Here is an 18,528-nt window from a genome sequence, read left to right on the forward strand (position 1 = left end):
AGTCTGTGAACTTCTTACTAAGGTAATAAATTGCTTGCTCTGTATGACCATCTAGACCATGCTGAGCCACCATCGATCCCATGGAGGTTTCTAATACAGAGAGATACAACAACAATGGTCTTCCTAGAGTAGGGGGAATGAGGATTGGTGGGTTTACCAGGTAGCTCTTTATGTGATCAAAAGCCAATTGGAATTGAGGATTCCACCTCTTAGGTTGATCCTTTTTCAGTAATTTGAAGGTCGGTTCACATATGGTTGTCAGTTGAGAAATGCACCAACTAATGTATTGGATCCTTCCTAAAAACCCTCGAATTTCCTTCTCCATTTGAGGAGGTGACATTTCTATTATCGCTTTGATTTTGGATGGGTCAATCTCAATGCCTCTCTCACTTACCATGAACCCCAAAAGCATACCACCTGTCACCCCAAATACATATTTTTGTGGGTTCAGTCTCAGTTTGAACTCCTTAATCCTCTCAAAGAAAACCCCCAAAGCCTTAAAGTGCCCTTCTCGATTAATCGACTTGATAATCATGTCATCTACATACACCTCCACTTCTTTGTGTATCAAATTATGCAAGATAGTGGTGGCGGCCCTTTGGTAGGTAGCACCGGCATTCTTCAAACCAAAAGGCATCACCCTGTATCTATAAGTGCCCCAATCCGTAGTGAAAGAAGTCTTGTCTTTATCTTTGGGATTCATTTGGATCTGATTGTAACCAGAAAACCCATCCATGAATGATAAAAGCACATGCCCCTCAGTATTATCCACTAAAAGATCGATGTGGAGTAAGGGAAAATTATCTTTGGGGCTCGCCCTATTAATGTCTCTATAATCCACACATACCCTGATCCGACCATCCTTCTTTGGTACGACTACGACATTTTCCAACCATTCAGTATACCTCGTCACCTCAATGTACCCTACACTGAGTTGCTTAGCAATCTCCTCTTTTACCATCAAAGCCCAATCCGGACGCATGCGCCGAATCTTTTGTTGGAACGGCTTTGCATCAGAGAAAAGAGGGAGATCATGTTGAACTATGCTGGCATCAATACCAAGCATATCAGCGTATGACCAAGCAAACATCTCCTCAAATTCTTTTAAGAGTTAATTGGGTTGTCTCTTGCTCATCAAGGGACATGCCAAGTCTAACCTCCCGGGGATCATGTTCTAACCCCAAATTTATTAGCCTGAAATCCTCACTGACAGGTTTGGCCTTCTTTTCCTTTAAAGCTTTTAATGATTTGAGAAATTCAGGTGATGGGTCATCGCAACATTCATCATCAGGAGATGGAGGGGATAGGGAAGAGGAAGAAGCAATATACTCGGAAGAATTCATTTCATTAATAACTGGGAAAATTACATCAGACTTAGCTCCAACCGGATCCGACACTGTATAAGTGGAAATACATTCTCCGACATGGAGAGAAATAGAAGGAGAAACAACTAGTGGACTGCCTACAAACTTGAAGGACTTAGGCCCAGACATGGCAGACTCTTCAGGTACAAATTTCAGCTCCTCAGGGTAAACAAACTCATCCAAACAACTCCAGTTAGGAATGACACCCTCAGCACGGTGAATCAACAAGTGGGGTGAAGGCATCTCAGATTCATTGGTCCCACCAATCATCATAATCTCCTCATCGAAGAGACCGCTAACATCTAGGTCTTCCTCTGTGTGTCCCTGTTGGACCTATTCAAACTGCTTTGGTGAATAATGTTCTAACTCTGCCCAATCAATCGCGCAATTAAAGAAGATCTCAAAGCCTGGTAGCCTTTCCCCTGAAAACACATCTAACCATGGTTCTAGGAATCCACAATAGAAGAAATCCTACCCTTCTTTGATGAAATAACCATTCAGAGTTTTGAAATAGGGAGTCACATTGACGGTCTTAGATCCATCTTCTATGTTGTTCCACTTTGAAACGTTGACTAGCCCAGCCTTGACGGTCTTGTTCTACTGATAACCTGCCTCTGTTGCCTTTCCTTCGGAACTTTCCCTGTTGCTAAGCATATTGATCAAATTCTTCCCCTCATCCTTGTATTTCAACCCTTCATATCTCTCGAAATTTCTGTCACATTTTTGCTTGTAAGCTGCTATCTTTTGTTGTTCCTCCTCTGTCATAACATAACCAAGGCCAAAGCGTTATGTGATCACATTCAGTGATAAAATATCTGGGTCACCCTACTGTCGCACCCCTAGGCCCATGCCTGGAAAATACTTCATTTTAAGAAGCATGTTGGTTACTTCGGGATTGGTGATGTTAAACTCTGTTAAAGCAAATCTCTCTTCCGGTGAACTAGGCCCCAAAGTTGCATTGATACTGCCCAACTTAAAACCTCCCAAATGAACTTCAGATTATTTTCCCCCACATCAACGGATGCCATCATGCTAACCAAGTTAGGATCTGCCAAGATAGTGATCACCTGCCCTTTGAACACAAATTTTATCTTTTGGTGAAGGGAAGAGGAAACTGCTCCAGCCTTGTGCAACCATGGACGGCCTAAAATCATATTGAAAGACGTAGGAATATCGATGACATGGAAGTCTACCTCAAATTCTTCCGGTCCAACTACTATCACCATAGTGAAAATTCCCAACACGCTCCTCCTGGTGTTGTCATAAGCTCGAACACATTGACTAGATGGCTTCATCTCAGCTTCATCAAATCCCAAATGTTTAAAGGTCCTGAGAGGGAAAACATTCAACGCCGACCCATTATCTACCAATACTTAGGGAATTCGACATCCTCTACAATCAATGGTTATGTGTAAAGCCCTTGTGTGGTTCAAACCTTCAAGAGGGAGATCGGCATCTGCAAACATCAATGAGTTCACTGCGTATGCGGCTCCTACTAAGCTCTCTAGTTGTGCCAAATTGGTCCCAATTGGACTTGGATGCTTGCCAGAGATTTCAACATTGCTTCCTTGTGGGTAGGAGAGGCCATGAGCAAGCCCCAAATAGATATATTTGCTTGGGTCTTCTGCAACTGTCTCAATACTTGATTCTTCGGTTCAATCAACTTATTGTTCAGTCCCTGATCTTTTGGCCTTGTTGGTGGTTCTGTGAGTCCTGCCGCTTTGTAGTTCTTCCCACTTCGAGTTTCTGCTATTATCTCACCCGGAATGTAGAGCTCTACCTCATCGTCAGACTCTGAAAGCCTTTGCTTTGCCTGCAACCCTACCCCAGGGATAATGATATCATAATCCTCATTGGCTTCAAGTTTGACTGCATTTAGCTCCAAACCAAGATTTGGTGTGTAGGTCTCAAAATCAGATTCATCATACAGGCCATTGATCTCATCTTCCTTCAACTCTGACTCTATAGGCTCTTTTAAACTAGAAGAGACAACATCATCTAGAAGGGGGAAAGTAAATCCGCTAAGATCTCCAACGTTGGTCGCCTCTGCTTGGCTACTCTTCACTGATAGAAAAATGATTAGGGAATTCGGGTCAAAACTTCCTAAATCTTCCTGCAAGGCATTAACTGCTCGATGCTGAGGAAGGGGATTTGTGGCAACATTGGGTCGTTTGACCTGGATTTCAAACTTCTTTGCATCAAGCAGATCTTGGATTGCCTCCTGTATCTTGTAACATCTATCTATTGCGTGACCTTACTGAGAATGGTAGTCACAAAAAAGGTTTGGATTGAACCAATTAGGTTTCCGCTCAGGTAAGGGTCTAGGCTTTGGCTTGACTATAAGACCGGTCTGAAGCAAACGATTCAAAACTGAACTCAAAGAAGTCCCCAAGTCAGTGAACTGCCTTTGACGATGACGGGGAGCAGGGGTTGCATCTTGCTTAATCACAAATGGTGTTGCTAGAGTAGGCGAGGCCAGCGCTGTGGGAAGGATCGCCATCGTGGCATTAGACCCCGAATTCCTCTGTTGGGTAGGAGGTTTTCTGTTGCTACTAGCCTCCTTAGCAAGTTTGTTGTACTTGGGGAGCTCTTCTTGGGCGAGGGCATCTTCGACCTGTTGGGCTGCCATTCTGAGTCCATCAAATGTCAAGATTGCCTAGCCAAACAACACATCCTTATAGGGACCACACACCAACCTCATGATCATGGCAATCTGATCTCGCTCACTTGGTCAATCCCTCATCATGGATGCTTTGTCATGGAAGCGCCTCAAATACTCGGTGAACCCTTCATTCGGCATTTGCCTTGTCATTTCCAATTATCTTCTTGTTAATTCCACTTCAGTATTGTAGCCATACTATTTGGTGAAAGCTCTCATAATATCCTCCCAAGTGCTACAGGATGCCTTGTCTAAAGACATAAGCCAATGGTGAGCCTCACCGGTTAGAGAGAACTGAAAAGCTTGCCCCAACATTTCATCTATGAACCTCTTTATCCTCAACTGTCCAATAAAAGACTTCAAGTGGGTATGGGGATCCCCGGTTCCATCGAACTTGTCACATGTCCACTTGAACCTTTCTGGCAAGATTGCTTAGGGAAAAAATCATAGCCCCTCAGTATCAAAAATTTGGTCTTCTACCCCCTTTCATATTCCTTATAATGTGCTCCAAACAGTTGACCTGATCCTTCAATTCCTTTTTCTCTTGATCCTCAACTGCCCTGGCGGTAGGAGAATTGAAATAGAAGTCATACTCATCCTCGGCCGGGTAGGGAGGTCGGGGAACAAACCTAGGAGTTTGAGGGTGACTCCATTGATCCGGAACCTCTTCCCTTGGTGCGGCCATATGTGTGTGCACCACCTCCGTGAGGTTGGCCATCATTTCCTCAAGCCTGGCCATTCGAGCATCCATGTTATCCAAAGGTGGTTGTGGAGGAATGCCTGCCATCAAGAACCACTGAATGATGGTCCCGAGAGGTTGCTAGGACAATCCCAAAAAAGTGGGATGAACGAGAAAGGTTGATTGGGGTAAGATGTTGGCGGCACTGACTGATACCGAAAAAGGAAAAATATAGATGGTGAGATGGCAATACACAACACTCTCGTACTTGAACATAAGACTAGCCAAACATACACAAACAAGGACGACCAGACCAAACAAGAGTTTGCTCAAATGAGAGTGGCATCAACTTAGCGGCATACTTAAAGAAGTGTGCCTAAGTTGAAGAGACTCTCAAGTGATGGATCAAGCAAAGGTGGTTCCTGTAAGAACACTTATGTAGGCAACTCTACACTGAATCAATCACCAAAAACTATGTGGTGGAGACATTTGAACCTACCCATTGACATCAAGATAGCTTGTGTGAAACCCTTACCAGGTTGAGACGTATATCACATCGGACTGACGGTGTTGGCATATAGCCACGATGCCAATCATGCGGTGCGATCGTACGAACCAACAACTAGTGTAGTGAAAAACACTAGCATCCTTAATACCAATGGTAAATCTAATTCTTTCGTTGGTGAAGGGTAGATTGAGACGGGTAAAAATTACTACAAAAATTTCTAATGTGAACCGCAATCAATGTACATTAGTTGTGTTGATCCTAGTCATTGGTTCTATGTCCAAGTATATAATGCATGTTGGCTAGGTTTAGGACCGAAAAGGCTACCCTTGATAAAACTGATATACCTATCACCTGTATACACGAAATGAATCAGAGGCACGTGGTCGCTTTGATATACCAATAGGGGAATAACTCGAGCAAATCGATCTCAGAGTGTTGATCAATAGCATCTCTTTGGGCACACCTAAATGTGTGTGATCTCCCTTAAGCACGTAAGGTAACATACTCGCCGATAAGTTCTGTATTCTAGGCCCAAATGGCATGGTATCAAGGGGTGTGATGTAACTGGGGGCAGCCCAAACATATGTGAGGGACCCTGGCAGCTACACCATAGGGGTTGAATAAGGGTAAGGCATGCTATGCTCAATGCAAGAACTGTATGCAAGTGATGAAAAGTGAAAAATAACATGTCAATATACAAACAAAGCTATACAAACAATGGTCAATCAAGAGTCTGACATCCCCAGTGGAGTCACCACTGTAGGTATCATGGACCTCCGTCGGGATCGTGTGTACACACGCTAGGGGTCGACCCTAATGAAATGAGATAGTATCCCCTGGTCATCAACTGCCAACGGGGGGATACATATTATAGGTAAAAAGGAGTCACCACCTAGAAAGGGTCTAGGACCCATAAATGTCTCACCCAATCAAGGGAGAGAGACTAATGACTCTGATCGATAAGGCTGGTTTGCACCAAGATTCTGGACAAGTGTCAAGTGACAGACTAGGAAGGTGTTAGGCACCCAGTTTGCCCAGCCCTAAGGCCGGTCTCTTTTTGTTTGACCAAAATTTGTTTGTACCCTACTAACTAGTCCTAAATCTAGGTCACTGAAAACCCTAAACTAGGTATCAAAGTATGACATGTGAAAACCCTAAGCCAAGTGTCTAAATTATGCTAGCTAGGTTATGATGTAAATGATGAAATGGTTACACTTATTAAAAATTAAAAACCCTAAATGATTTAATTGATGTATTATGAGTCTTAGATTAAGCTAATGAAATAAGCCTAAACCTAGGATTAGTTTAGCAACTTATGAAACCCTAAATTAAACTAATTCGATTAATTGAGCCTAACCTAGGTGGATCAATGAATTTGTGAGCTCCTAAATTGAATTAATTAAAATGATTAATCCTAATCCCTAATAATTTATGAAATGAATTACTGCAATCCTAATTAATCTATTAATCTAATAGGTAAAAAGATTTTTAAAGAAAGACAAAAACTTGAATTGAATGGTGAAAACTACCCAAATCTAACTATTTCAGATGGAAGTTTTGGAAAACCTAATCAATCTAATAATTTAAACAATTAAAACCGAATTTTAAGAGTCAATTAAATGCATTATGAACCCTAATTAGTCTAATGAGTTAAGACTTTATTTAATTAAATATTAAAAAAAAATTTTAATTAACTACCTAAATTTAAGGAAATGGAATCTATTAAATATACAATGGCTGTAAATGTCCCATGTAGTGATGTAAGTGAGAAGTGGATAAAATATGAGTAGTAACTGACCTACATGCATAAGAAAAATGAATTGATTTAAACAATAAAAAAAAAAAAAAAAGAATCGTCATGTATCAAAAACATGTTAATAAACACCAAGCATGGCAAACATGGCATTGACTAACCTATCTAAATCTAATGATTATCAATATGGCAAGATATCTGAATCTAAATTAAATACACAATTAATTCTAAAGGGACCCACTATTTGAGACAAAAGGAAATGGACCGAAACGGGTTCATTTTATCAACCCAAAAACCCAAGAAACGCACCTAATGCTACGATCCGGTTTGAGGGGGGGCAGCCACGTCCCATACATTATTTAGAGGGAAATAAAATGAAATCATTTGATTTTAAATTTTACAATTAGGGGAATCCTAACCCTAAGTTCTACGACTGGATACATTACAGACCTAAAAATCAAACCAAAATGGATAAAAAGAAAAATAAAGAACAAATGGAGGGGAAGATTCCACACAGAAAACAAAAATGAAATAACAGGTTGTGGGTATTACAAAGATGGACTATCTAATCAGCAAATTAAAGAAATAACAAAAAACAAGAAAATAAAATAGGAAGAATAAGAGAAGACGATGGGCTGGAGGTAGATTTTGGCAAAGGGAAGAAGATGGGAGCTGTAGTGGTTTAGATTTCGATTATGGAGAAAGGTAAGTGGGAAGAAGTAAGAGATGATTTCAGTTATGGAGAAAAGAGGGGGAGGATGAGTTTGGACTAGGAGAAAATGAAGGTGAGAATAATTTTTTTTTTTTTTTTTGCTGGTTTTTATCACCAATGGTAGCTACAGATTTTGGAGGATGGAAATAAGAAGAAGAAGAAGAAGAATGAGAAAGGAGGTTCGGTGGCTGCTAGTTAGTAGTTGTAGCAGCAGGGAAGAAGAAGAGAAGAAGAAGAAGAACGAGAAAGGAGGTTCAATGGTTGCTGGTTAGTAGTTGCAGTAGTAGGGAAGAAGAAGAGAAAAAGAAGAAGAAGAAGAAGAAGAAGAAAGGAAGTTTAATGGCTGCTGGTTAGTAGTTGCACCAGCAAGGAAATAGAAGAGAAAAAGAAGAAGAAGAAGAAGAGACTGGTTAGTAGTTACAGCAGTAAGGAAAAATAAGAGAAGAAGAAGAAAAAGAAAAAGAAGGAAAGGGTTGCAGGTTAGGAAGAAGAAATGGGAGGTGGCAGCCATGGAGAAGGGAAGGAGAAGAAGGGGAGGGAGGCGGCTGATTTTCTACTACAAGAAAAAGAAGAAAGAAAGGAAGAAGAGATCGGAGAAGAGATAAAGAAAAGGGAGAAATGATTAGGGTTCTTGGATCCTAATCCAAGGGCCTAGATCTAAACGATAAAACAATTAACAATTAAGTAGAATCATAAAGCCAAATGTAAATTCAAAATCAATTTAAATTAAAACAAACCAAAAAAAGAAATAATTAAGTCTGAATGAACCTAATTACATCTAATTGAACCAAATAAAACTAAAATGAATATAATTATACCATTTAGACAAAAATCATATTTAATTGAACCAAAAGAACTAAATAAACCAGATTAAATTAAGATGAATCTAATAAACCATATTAAACCAAATTGAAACTAATCAAATCTAATTAATCTAAATGAACCAATTAAACCTAAATACACCTAATTGAATCAGGTTACATCTAATAAACCATATTAAACCAAAATGAAACTAATTAAACCTAATTAATCTAAATGAACCAATTATTAATAAATTAGAACCTAATCTATTAAATTAGATAAACTAGTTCTAAATTACAATTAGGAGAAGAAAAATACCTTAGACTCAGCTTTAATCAAGAAACAATGGGAGATAACCCTTGTGCTTCAAGCCCCAAATCAAACCGAACTGGACTAGATCTCCCAGCTCAAGGAAGGATTAATGTGTTAAACTTTTAGACTTGGAGAATATTTGATTTTAGAAGGAAGAAGTTAGCCAAAACCTTAATGGGGCCATCCTCTCTCCCAAATTCTCAATTTTTTCTCCTCCCTTTTGGAAGAGAGGAAGGGCTATACTTATAGCCTTGGGACTTGAGACAATTCTCCCTTATTTCCGATGTGGGACTAAAAAACTAGAGAGAATTGTCCAAAAAGGCTTGCTTTTGGACAAAGGGGTTTGGGCGCCATATGGCACTCTTTGGTTGCTCGGAATGGAATCTGATACCAAACTTTGGAGTCAACTTTCGGGGGTCATATATTTCAAACCGTTAGTCAGAATTCAACGTGTAATATGTCGTTAGAAAGCTCAGTCCGAGCACTATCCAATGATGTGAGACACGATTATGGTCTTGACTGAGAACCTTTACAAAAATATGCATAAATTAGGGACCCGGATCATATAATGAAAGAAAGAATCGGGCATCGATTAGCGTAGTTCTCGCATTAAAGTGTAATGTCCGACTTGAGGGGACAAACACAACATCAAATTCTAATTTTTAAAAACATTTTCTCTTGAAAGTTTATAGGAAAAAAATGGTCATTTTCTACTCTAAGCTCAAAAATTCTCCAAGTCTAAAATGTCCAACAAGTAATTCTTCTTATGTCATCATCGCCAGGGGGTGACAAAATTATATGTCTACAATAAGTTCACTAGAGAAAACTTGAGGAGGATGGGGTTGTCGGTGCCGATGGGTACACCACAGGAGGCAAAAGAACAAGGGCTAGAGGGCATAGAGGGAGAGTATGTTAGTGAGGAGGAAAAGGACTATATTCCTCATGTTGATGAGGAGGAGATTGATGAGGATGTGATCCTCGAGGAGGAGCCCCTAGAGACTAGGGCTGCTGATCCACACTTTAGAGCTCCACCACCTTCAGGTGGGGCTTTTAATTTTCAACGATTGGTGGATAGAATTAGTGCCCTAAAAGAGGAGCATGATAGGATCCTAGAAAGTGTGGAGGGGAGCGTTGCCCGAAATTTGGCGATACCACACAAACTAGGAAGGGTAGAGGCCAGTTTCCAGTCCTTAGCCGAGGACTTGGATAAGGTTTCTAACAGAATTGCTACTAACTTCCATCGAGTGAAGAAGGAATTCATCTTGACGAATGACAGGTTTGACTTTTACGATTGTCACTTCAGGTGCACTTCATGGCCAAGAGGTGGGAAACCTTTTATAGTGGATGACGATGATTGATGAAGCGGTAATTCCTCCTTCTACTTTCCTCTTTGGAACCATCCTCCATTTTTCTCTTTTCTAGCCTTATCTTTCATTCTCCTCACTCTATTTGATGATGATTATTATGATACTTTGGTTGTTGTATATTTTGGTACATTTTTATGGTTTGAAACTTAGTAGTATTTATGTGGGTGCTTGGAAACTTTTGGATAACTTTTACTTGTTTAGTTAGCCCATTGTGGTTTTGTGGTGACAGTGTCTGTCACCCCTCTTTTTGTTTGTTATAATTGTATAATTGATTTATCACATGACTTCCTTGTAAAATTTTTGGAAATTCATTATAGCACCATTATGCTATCGAAATTTTATTAGAATTTTAATCAATGGTTTATGGATTTGGTCAGTTGATCCTTCACTAATCTACTTAAGTTCTACTCTCATGTATGCAATGGAATGCAAGAATTTAGACTTTTCATATTATTACAGGTTTTTATCCTTTAAAGCTTTTAGGTTTATCCAACCCCGGGGTCCTATTATAAGATTCTAGGGGATGTATCATGTATGCTATGAGTGGGTAGAGAATCAAGCTCTGATACGACTGTTATCACACCCCGTTCACACAGAACCGAACCGGTGACCTTGTTAACTTCTGTTAACCCAAAACCTGCCAGGATCATCTAATACAGTAGCCATAACACAACATACCCATAGCTAAAGAAAACAAATTTTGTATTTCAACAGAAGTCTTACATGTATATACTTGTAAACACCCCAATACTCTTGATACCCAAATTGTATTACATAGCACATATACATGTGGGCCTGTAGGCGTGATATATATACAAGAATTACAATTTAAACATTCAGAGCACAATAGGGGTAACATCATAAAATAATAAAAAAGAATCCCAGGTTGGTATCAGTGTTGCTATCCCGCAACACAACTCTCGTATGGGCACTCGGCCCCATGCCCAAGATCTTTAGGGACCCACAAGTCCTTAGCTGAAAACTCCACAGTGGGTCTCGGCTCTAGCTCTTCAGTCTGACAACCTGTAAGATCATCTAAAAAGTGGTGTACACATGGGATGAGCTCACAAGCCCACTAAGAGAAAAGAAAGACCAAGCAATCATTCGTAACACAAATGCTCCTATATGTATGAAAGTCCCTTTTTATTATATTAAACCACCTATACATCACATCTAAGTCATAGGTCATGTGCTACTCATAACCACAGTGCATGTATGCCTCGGGTATAAGCCACGAACCCCATTCAGCGATACGCCCATAGTGTTGCTGGAGAAGGCTAGTCGTGGATACTAGAGAAGTAAATGGGCATTGCCTTGCATTGAAGTAAAATGGGCCTTGCCTTGCATTAAAGTAAAATGGACCCTGCCCTGCATTAATTTAAAAGCAGTACAATTGGTCCTCTTGTTATATCACCAAAGTTGTCGACCGTCCTAGTGATCGGCTGGGCGTACTTCTAATCTCCACCGTTAGTACACAACCTCGGGCTTCCCCCCAGTGATATACCCAACACCTACACTCTTGCTGGGAAGGGTCTTAGCATAGGAATATGTCATTCCTAACCGCATACTCCTATGTGAAATAGTACGACTGATAGTGCCATCGCGTCCCATTCCACGGGCCACCAATGCATTCATTTTCAAGCCGACTATGGCATCTAGTCTAGCAATGCATCATATTCAATAATTTAAAGTCATCCATCTCATATCTCAAAGCAGGAATAAATATTTAACAATTAAAGATATCAGTATATCAAGTCATAAATGAATTTCATAATGCACACATCAATGCAAGCAAATGGCATTCGAGGATGACTAGGGTATACACAATAGTGAAATGATGTCATAGCTAGTCTACCAAAATAATGGAATGTTATAAAAACACTCCAAAAATAAAGTCAGTGTCCTCTTCCCACTTACCTAATTATGTACAATGATCACCCTTGGTATGAGGAAGATCTGGTGTGAAATGACATGAGTTTATAGTGAAACCTATTATAAAAGAGGTCGAGCTTAGTTCATCTCCACTTTAGGCTCATAACCAATAAAATAAGGTATGATGATCCCAATGTATTTAAAATCATTAGAGAAGGTTGCCCAAAAAATTTGAGCCAAATCAGAACCCGATGAGTTAGAGTGGTAGGTTAATTGGCAGGGGAGGTACCCACCGACCTTGCCTGCTGCTCGACACAGGGGCCCTATAAGGAGTGGTGGGCCAAGAGCGGCAGGCCAGGTGCCGATCGGTCCTCGCTCACCTTACAGCTCAGGGTCTCTGCCTGGACCAACGGACCAAGAGCGACAGGCCAGGTGCCCATTGGTCTTGCTCACTGATCGAGCCAGCAGCCCATCTAGGACAGGCGGGCTCCGGATTGGTGGGTCTGACCATTTCTAAGCACCCACCACTCAAAACCGAGACTTTACTGTTCACTCCTATTCTTCATCCCTTTGGAGAAACCACTATGGGTCGATTCGATCGCATTTTCCACAAATCTAAGGATCTATATCATGATTCCAACATTGATCTAGGATCGATTTAAAGTTCTAAGCTTGGGTTTTACCTCTTTGATCAAGAACACCTCAAAAACCTCAAATCTTCTCTTTAGCTCAAGAGATCAACAAATGCTTTTCAAATCTTGCAATTTCTTCCCCTAAATCCTTCATAACCAACATGTAGGTCCTTTATTAAACCTTAGACTCACATTCTCAAGAGATATTAACAAGATCCAAAGGATTTCTACCTAAATTGAAGGGTTTCACTTAGGGTTTTTTGGGGGTTTAAGAAATATAGACTTTACTAACCTCAAATTGTAGATCTTGAGATGAGGAACACTAATCCAGTGTCGAAATCAAAAGATTTAACCCTGGCATCGCAGAATGAGCATCTTCTTCCCCTTGTTCTTCCTCCTTCTTCCCTTCTCTTTCTTCTTTTTCTTTCTCTTCTTTACTTTTCTCACCCACAGTGTAAAACAATAAATGAGGGAAAGGAAAAGTAATAAATGCTATTTATACTTGGGTCAAAATATCTAATGACCAGAGTGGTAGGTCACACTGGTGGGTCCAACCCACCCATGGCCACCCACCAATCGGCCAAAACTTAGCCGAATCACTGGGATTTCAATGGGGCTCGGCCCCAACACATGTTTCACTCTCGGTAATTGGTTAATGTGCGCACTTAACATAGAACACGGCTACATACCTTTATTGCTCTTACATGGCCCGATGATACGTGCAAGTGCATGGCTTGGGCACACAGAATTCACTGGGCATCGACTCTAACTCATCTAGCCAACCTAAGTTCAGAGTCACCCTTGCCATCATGTTCCATAAGGTACTCACCTCGGCTCACTTGGGTACAGGTCCTGCAAGACCAAATCGAACAAACTGGAAAATTATAATGGGTTTAGAGAGTAGGATATCACAGAACCGGTCAGCCGGTTTGATCCTAATAGAATAGTGTTGTTAGGGTTATTTTACTACTGAATAACCCTTGGACTGTGCATATGTGACCCGACCTACCCGAAAATGATTGTAAAATATAAGAGCATGATTCATAACCCAAATAAGAAAAGAAAATGCTATAAGAGGGGTTGGGTTATGAAATGTCAATATTGACTCTACCTGTGCTTGGAAAACTCAACCAAATGCATTTATGAGCCAAGGATAGTATAGACAAATTTAGTCAGGTAATTAAGGTTTAAATACCTATAGGTCTGGTCCAGTAATCCAAAAATGAGCTTAATGGCTATATAGGTTGAGTAAATGATCTGCACAGACACAGGAAACTAGACTGATATACTAGCTTGGTTAACTGGGAAGGAATACTAACTTGAGAATAGTGTACCCCTTTAGCTGAGGGTGGATTCTGGTATGGAAATTCAACCAAGATCTAAGAAGTATGATTATTAAATGATTATTGAAAATAAAAATTTAACTTAATGTGAATTGGTTACTTAGGAATCTGAAATGTACCCGGTTAGGATACGTATGATCGGAAATTCAAAGAAAAAACACTAGATTTGGGAAATCAGGTTAGTGGGTGTTTGTTTATTATACGAAGTGTTTGATACAAATATTTTATGTTTGCATGCACATGTGGAATGTGATGAACACCATGCTATGGATTTATTTTATATAAAGTTATATAATTCACATGATGTATGGTTTTACTGACTTGGATGTGATCGAGGTTTTGTGGATGAGTAGTATAGTAGCTATGTGGTAATGGGTGTAATATTGATGGTCTATGGCACGGTGTGGCCGAGGTTCTTTTCGGTACTGTGGGCTCAGAGGTCAGTTTTACAGCTATGGCCACATAAGTATATTGGATACTATGGTTGATATGGATACATGTAAATGCATATGGTTCGAATCACATCCCAGTGCTATAACTCCTTGCCAATAGGGGTAAGGTACTGGCTAATCCTACTCGGTGCTAGGTTGCGGAGGACTACTATGCCCAGATATGACGTATTCTATCTTGATAGGGCACAACATGGTATGACGTACTGTACGCATGACTATCGGATTGTATGGGAGACTGATGACGGTGTGGGATTCTGGGACCATGGCTATCAAGGGTTACTATTTAGGGGTTGGTTGGGGGACCGAGGTTCTTTCTGGGACTGGCTGACTCCTGCTTGCAGCTAGGTTGTACTCTGAGGCCCGACGTATTGGGAAGGAGACACTACCTATGTTGCTTATGGCACTTATACCCACATATACTAAGACTTAGTAATTAGAATAGAAGTAAAATAATAAATGAATTATGTGGATTTTGTATATATGGCATGTGGTATGATATTGTGAGCTTTTGTTGGCATCATAACTTGTATGTGTATGCTTGCATGCTCATTCCTCACTGGGCCGTATAGCTCACCCCTACTTGATTATTCTTTTTAGATGGTGGAACCGGAGCTGAGATGGACAGAAGATCAGTATATTTGTGAGGCTGTGTCTGCAAGACACCTTGTAGCTGGATGGATACCTCTACCATTGGTTCTTGTATTTATATTAACAATGGTTGTAAGATTTATATATTGCTATTGTAACTTGTGGATCTATTCATTATGGGCCTGTGTTATTATTTATCATTGTAGTCGGTCACCACACATATATGCTTCCTATGGATTTTATATGCGTACTCTAATTGTGATAGATTTCTCAAGTTGTTGGTCTGGTTTTTAATTTTTTTGATAAGTAGTGTGTATGTAAAAAGATAATATACAGAGTAAGGCAGCCTCAATCTCCTTCTTTGGGCTGACCAAAAGAAAAGGAAAGTGACCTCTTTAAACCAAGTAGGACAAGCCCTACATTACAAGGGGTAAAAATCCAGAAGAAAATTACATTCTATAATAGACCTTGAACTCAATGAATAAGCTAAATAATTATGGGGCATATGAGAATTGAACCATGGTTGGTTTGGTTACAACACTGTGTCCGAGAGCTTGGGCATTGGTAGGCTGACTGGGTTGAGAATCCAGTGCCGCATGCCTTAGCCATATTTGGGGTAGGGTGTGATATAGTGGTATTAGCGCGGGATGCTCTGTAGTGACCTGACCTAACCCTACTTGAGAATATAGGTGTTGTGGTAATTAAGTAGGAAATACAGTAAAATTAAAAGATAAAATGCATAAATTGTAAACCAAAGAGAGTGAACACAAAGATGGAACAGAAACCAAAAGAACTAATATATTATATAAACAAGATTTGCATTATATAACCATAGGAGTGTACATAAAGAGAAATATAGGAGGAAGGAAAGAAAGAGAAGGAAACCCCAAAAGTGCAAAAAGGGGGAGTTATATCCGAAAAAATTAAACATTTAAATACAACCTGAATTATTCTAGAAACTAATCTAAGTTAGTAGAACAAAAAGTGAAACAAAAAAAAATTTGATATGCTGTCAACTAGAAGAAGCCGAGGCACGCTATCCTGAGCAAGTGATCGATAACGGGGAGGCCTGAAGTTTGGCGGGATGTTCAAGCACTCTGCCCATCCATCAAGAGCAGCCTCTACAGTCTCGACCCTCGAACTTAGAGTCTCTAAGCTAGTAGTGACCTAAGTGACACCTCTTTCCATATGATCTGGTACCATTTGCAAAGTCAGGGCATCTGGCTCATTAAAGTAAACAAAGATTAGTATAAAAAAAAATGAGGAGGCAAACTATAAGAATAATTCTATAATAACATAAAGTAGTATGTGGGATTACCTCCATTCTAGGCAGTAGGCTGGGTAGTCTCTGAATCGGTCTCAAAATGAGTCTGGGAAGGTGTATAACCAGACCGTAGAGCCTCCTCAGTAGGGAAAGTACCATGAGTACCCTCCTCCTGGACATATGGAAGTTGTAGACCTAACACCTCAACCTCCTCTACTGTAAACCCATATAGATCCATATCCACACCACTGATACGGAAGTCTCAAAGGGGATCCTCATGCTGCTTCTCATCCTCATGCTGCACCTCCTCCTCATGCTGCTCGTCACCCACATGTTGCTCATCATTCTCATGGTCTGCTGGGTCATCCTCTGCTGCTGGTGCCTCATCCTGGTCACTACCTACATACTGATGTAGTTGCATCTTCTCTAAGATGGTCCTATCGAAGGGGATAGGATGGGACTCCTTCTCCTCACGATCTAGGAAAATCCTCGTGTGCTTGAATACCTTAGTCAAAACTTTGCCATAGAAAAGATGACCATCACTAGGGCGGTAGGCACAGTGCACCAAATGCCGCAACATCAGGTAGGGCAAGCTAATCTGCTCGCCTATGTACAAGCAAAAGGCCGTATAAGCCTACATTAATGACACCTCACTAAAATAACCACTGATAGGCTGGATATTGTGTTGTACAATCCTGCACAATACTCGAGGAGTGGGTCTCCAGTTGGCAATTAAGGCCCAATTTGCCTCACCACCCTCGATGACAACAGCCTTCAATAGGTCTCTCTCTGTCTCAATGAAATAACCACAGGAGCTAGTCCTTAGGGGATAATAAGTTTTTGTTACCCTCATTAAACACACCAATAATCCGACCAAATTCAGCAGTGGTGAGAGAGATATCCTTACCAACCACACGGCTAACAATCCGATACTCGCCATTTCTGATGTGTTTTCCTACCAAATTGTAATAAAAGGCCCGAACTAATCTTGGATACACCTCCTCCTCCACCTTCAACACTGCATCCCAACCAAAAGCTTTGAATCTTTCCCTTACCCTGAAAGCTTGAAGATCATGGGTCGTTCCACAGTGATGGCACGGGAAATGAAGTGAACCCAATTGGCTTGATCCATGGGAGTCCGAAACCAAATAGTGTCAAACACTCCTTTGTAGCCATTTGCCCAATGGGAATGGTGGCAACTTTACTGCGAGTGATTCTCTCGGAGGCCATCGTATCCTACATAAAGAATACATGAAAATAAATTGAAAGTAATAGATGATAGATAAGAAGTTACACAAAATAAAACAAACACAAAGATACTAAATCCAGGTTAGAGAATTTCTCAAAGAAATGGGAAACTAACCTAAAATAGAGAAATAGCGTGAATAGACAGACTTATTGGAAGTGACGATCGAGCGAGGGGATTGCAAGGAAATAGCCTAGAGAAGGTTAGATGCAATTATGACCGCAGACTGGTGCTCATGGAGTGTGAAATAGCAGGATGAGAGTGATTAAAATCGCTCTTGAGTACTGATATAACAGTACAGGTTTTTGGCGAACTGGCCGGCAGGTTGTGGGCCCCTACCCGTCGGTTTGGGCTTGCCGGTTTAGCCAAATTCACCCAATGAGCCTTGGACTTTTGTGATACAACGTGTCAGGTTCAAACACTATAATGGTACCCCAAAATTGGCTTCCATTGATGTATGGGAAGGGGTGAATCAAGTGAAAGATGCAAAAGGTAAGTTGAGGTGGAGAATGATAATTGATAAGTAGAAATGGAAATATAATTCAGACCTTGGCTTATGAAAATTGAAATTTTGGAGATAGCTATAACTTGAGATGAGGACACTAACTGCAAATAACATCTCATTATATAAAGGAACAATAAGTTAATTACCGGATTTCTAGATGAATGTGGAAATTTGAAGGAAATATTAAAGATCAATGCCAGTTTCCTTGAATTCGAATTGAAAATTTAACGGATGAGATCAATGAAGGTAAGAAAAGTTTGGAAGTGGATATTGAATGATTAATGTAAATTTGCAGACTCAATGATACATATTATGAACCGGGAAGAAAGATTGAATATTAGAAATAACATACTGAAATACAACTCGAGTAAGAGTACGCATATGCATCCATGAAATGAAGATGGTATGAGATACATATAAACTAAGATAAAATAGAGAGCATGATACCATAACATAGTGGAAGGACCAAAG

At 40.3% G+C, this 18,528-nt stretch overlaps 1 long non-coding RNA gene across 1 annotated transcript; it reads right to left on the reverse strand.

The window, feature by feature from the left end:
• Nucleotides 1–15,935: 15,935 nt before the first annotated feature.
• LOC122089232 lies at nt 15,936–17,799 on the reverse strand. Its single transcript, XR_006143282.1, has 3 exons — nt 17,670–17,799; nt 16,361–17,542; nt 15,936–16,262 (listed from the first exon to the last, which is right to left on the reverse strand). It is a non-coding gene; the product is annotated as an uncharacterized LOC122089232 (long non-coding RNA).
• Between the last annotated feature and the right edge of the window lie 729 nt (nt 17,800–18,528).

This window comes from Macadamia integrifolia, chromosome 2 (assembly GCF_013358625.1).
Source record: "Macadamia integrifolia cultivar HAES 741 chromosome 2, SCU_Mint_v3, whole genome shotgun sequence".
In the NCBI taxonomy this organism is placed as follows: domain Eukaryota; kingdom Viridiplantae; phylum Streptophyta; class Magnoliopsida; order Proteales; family Proteaceae; genus Macadamia; species Macadamia integrifolia.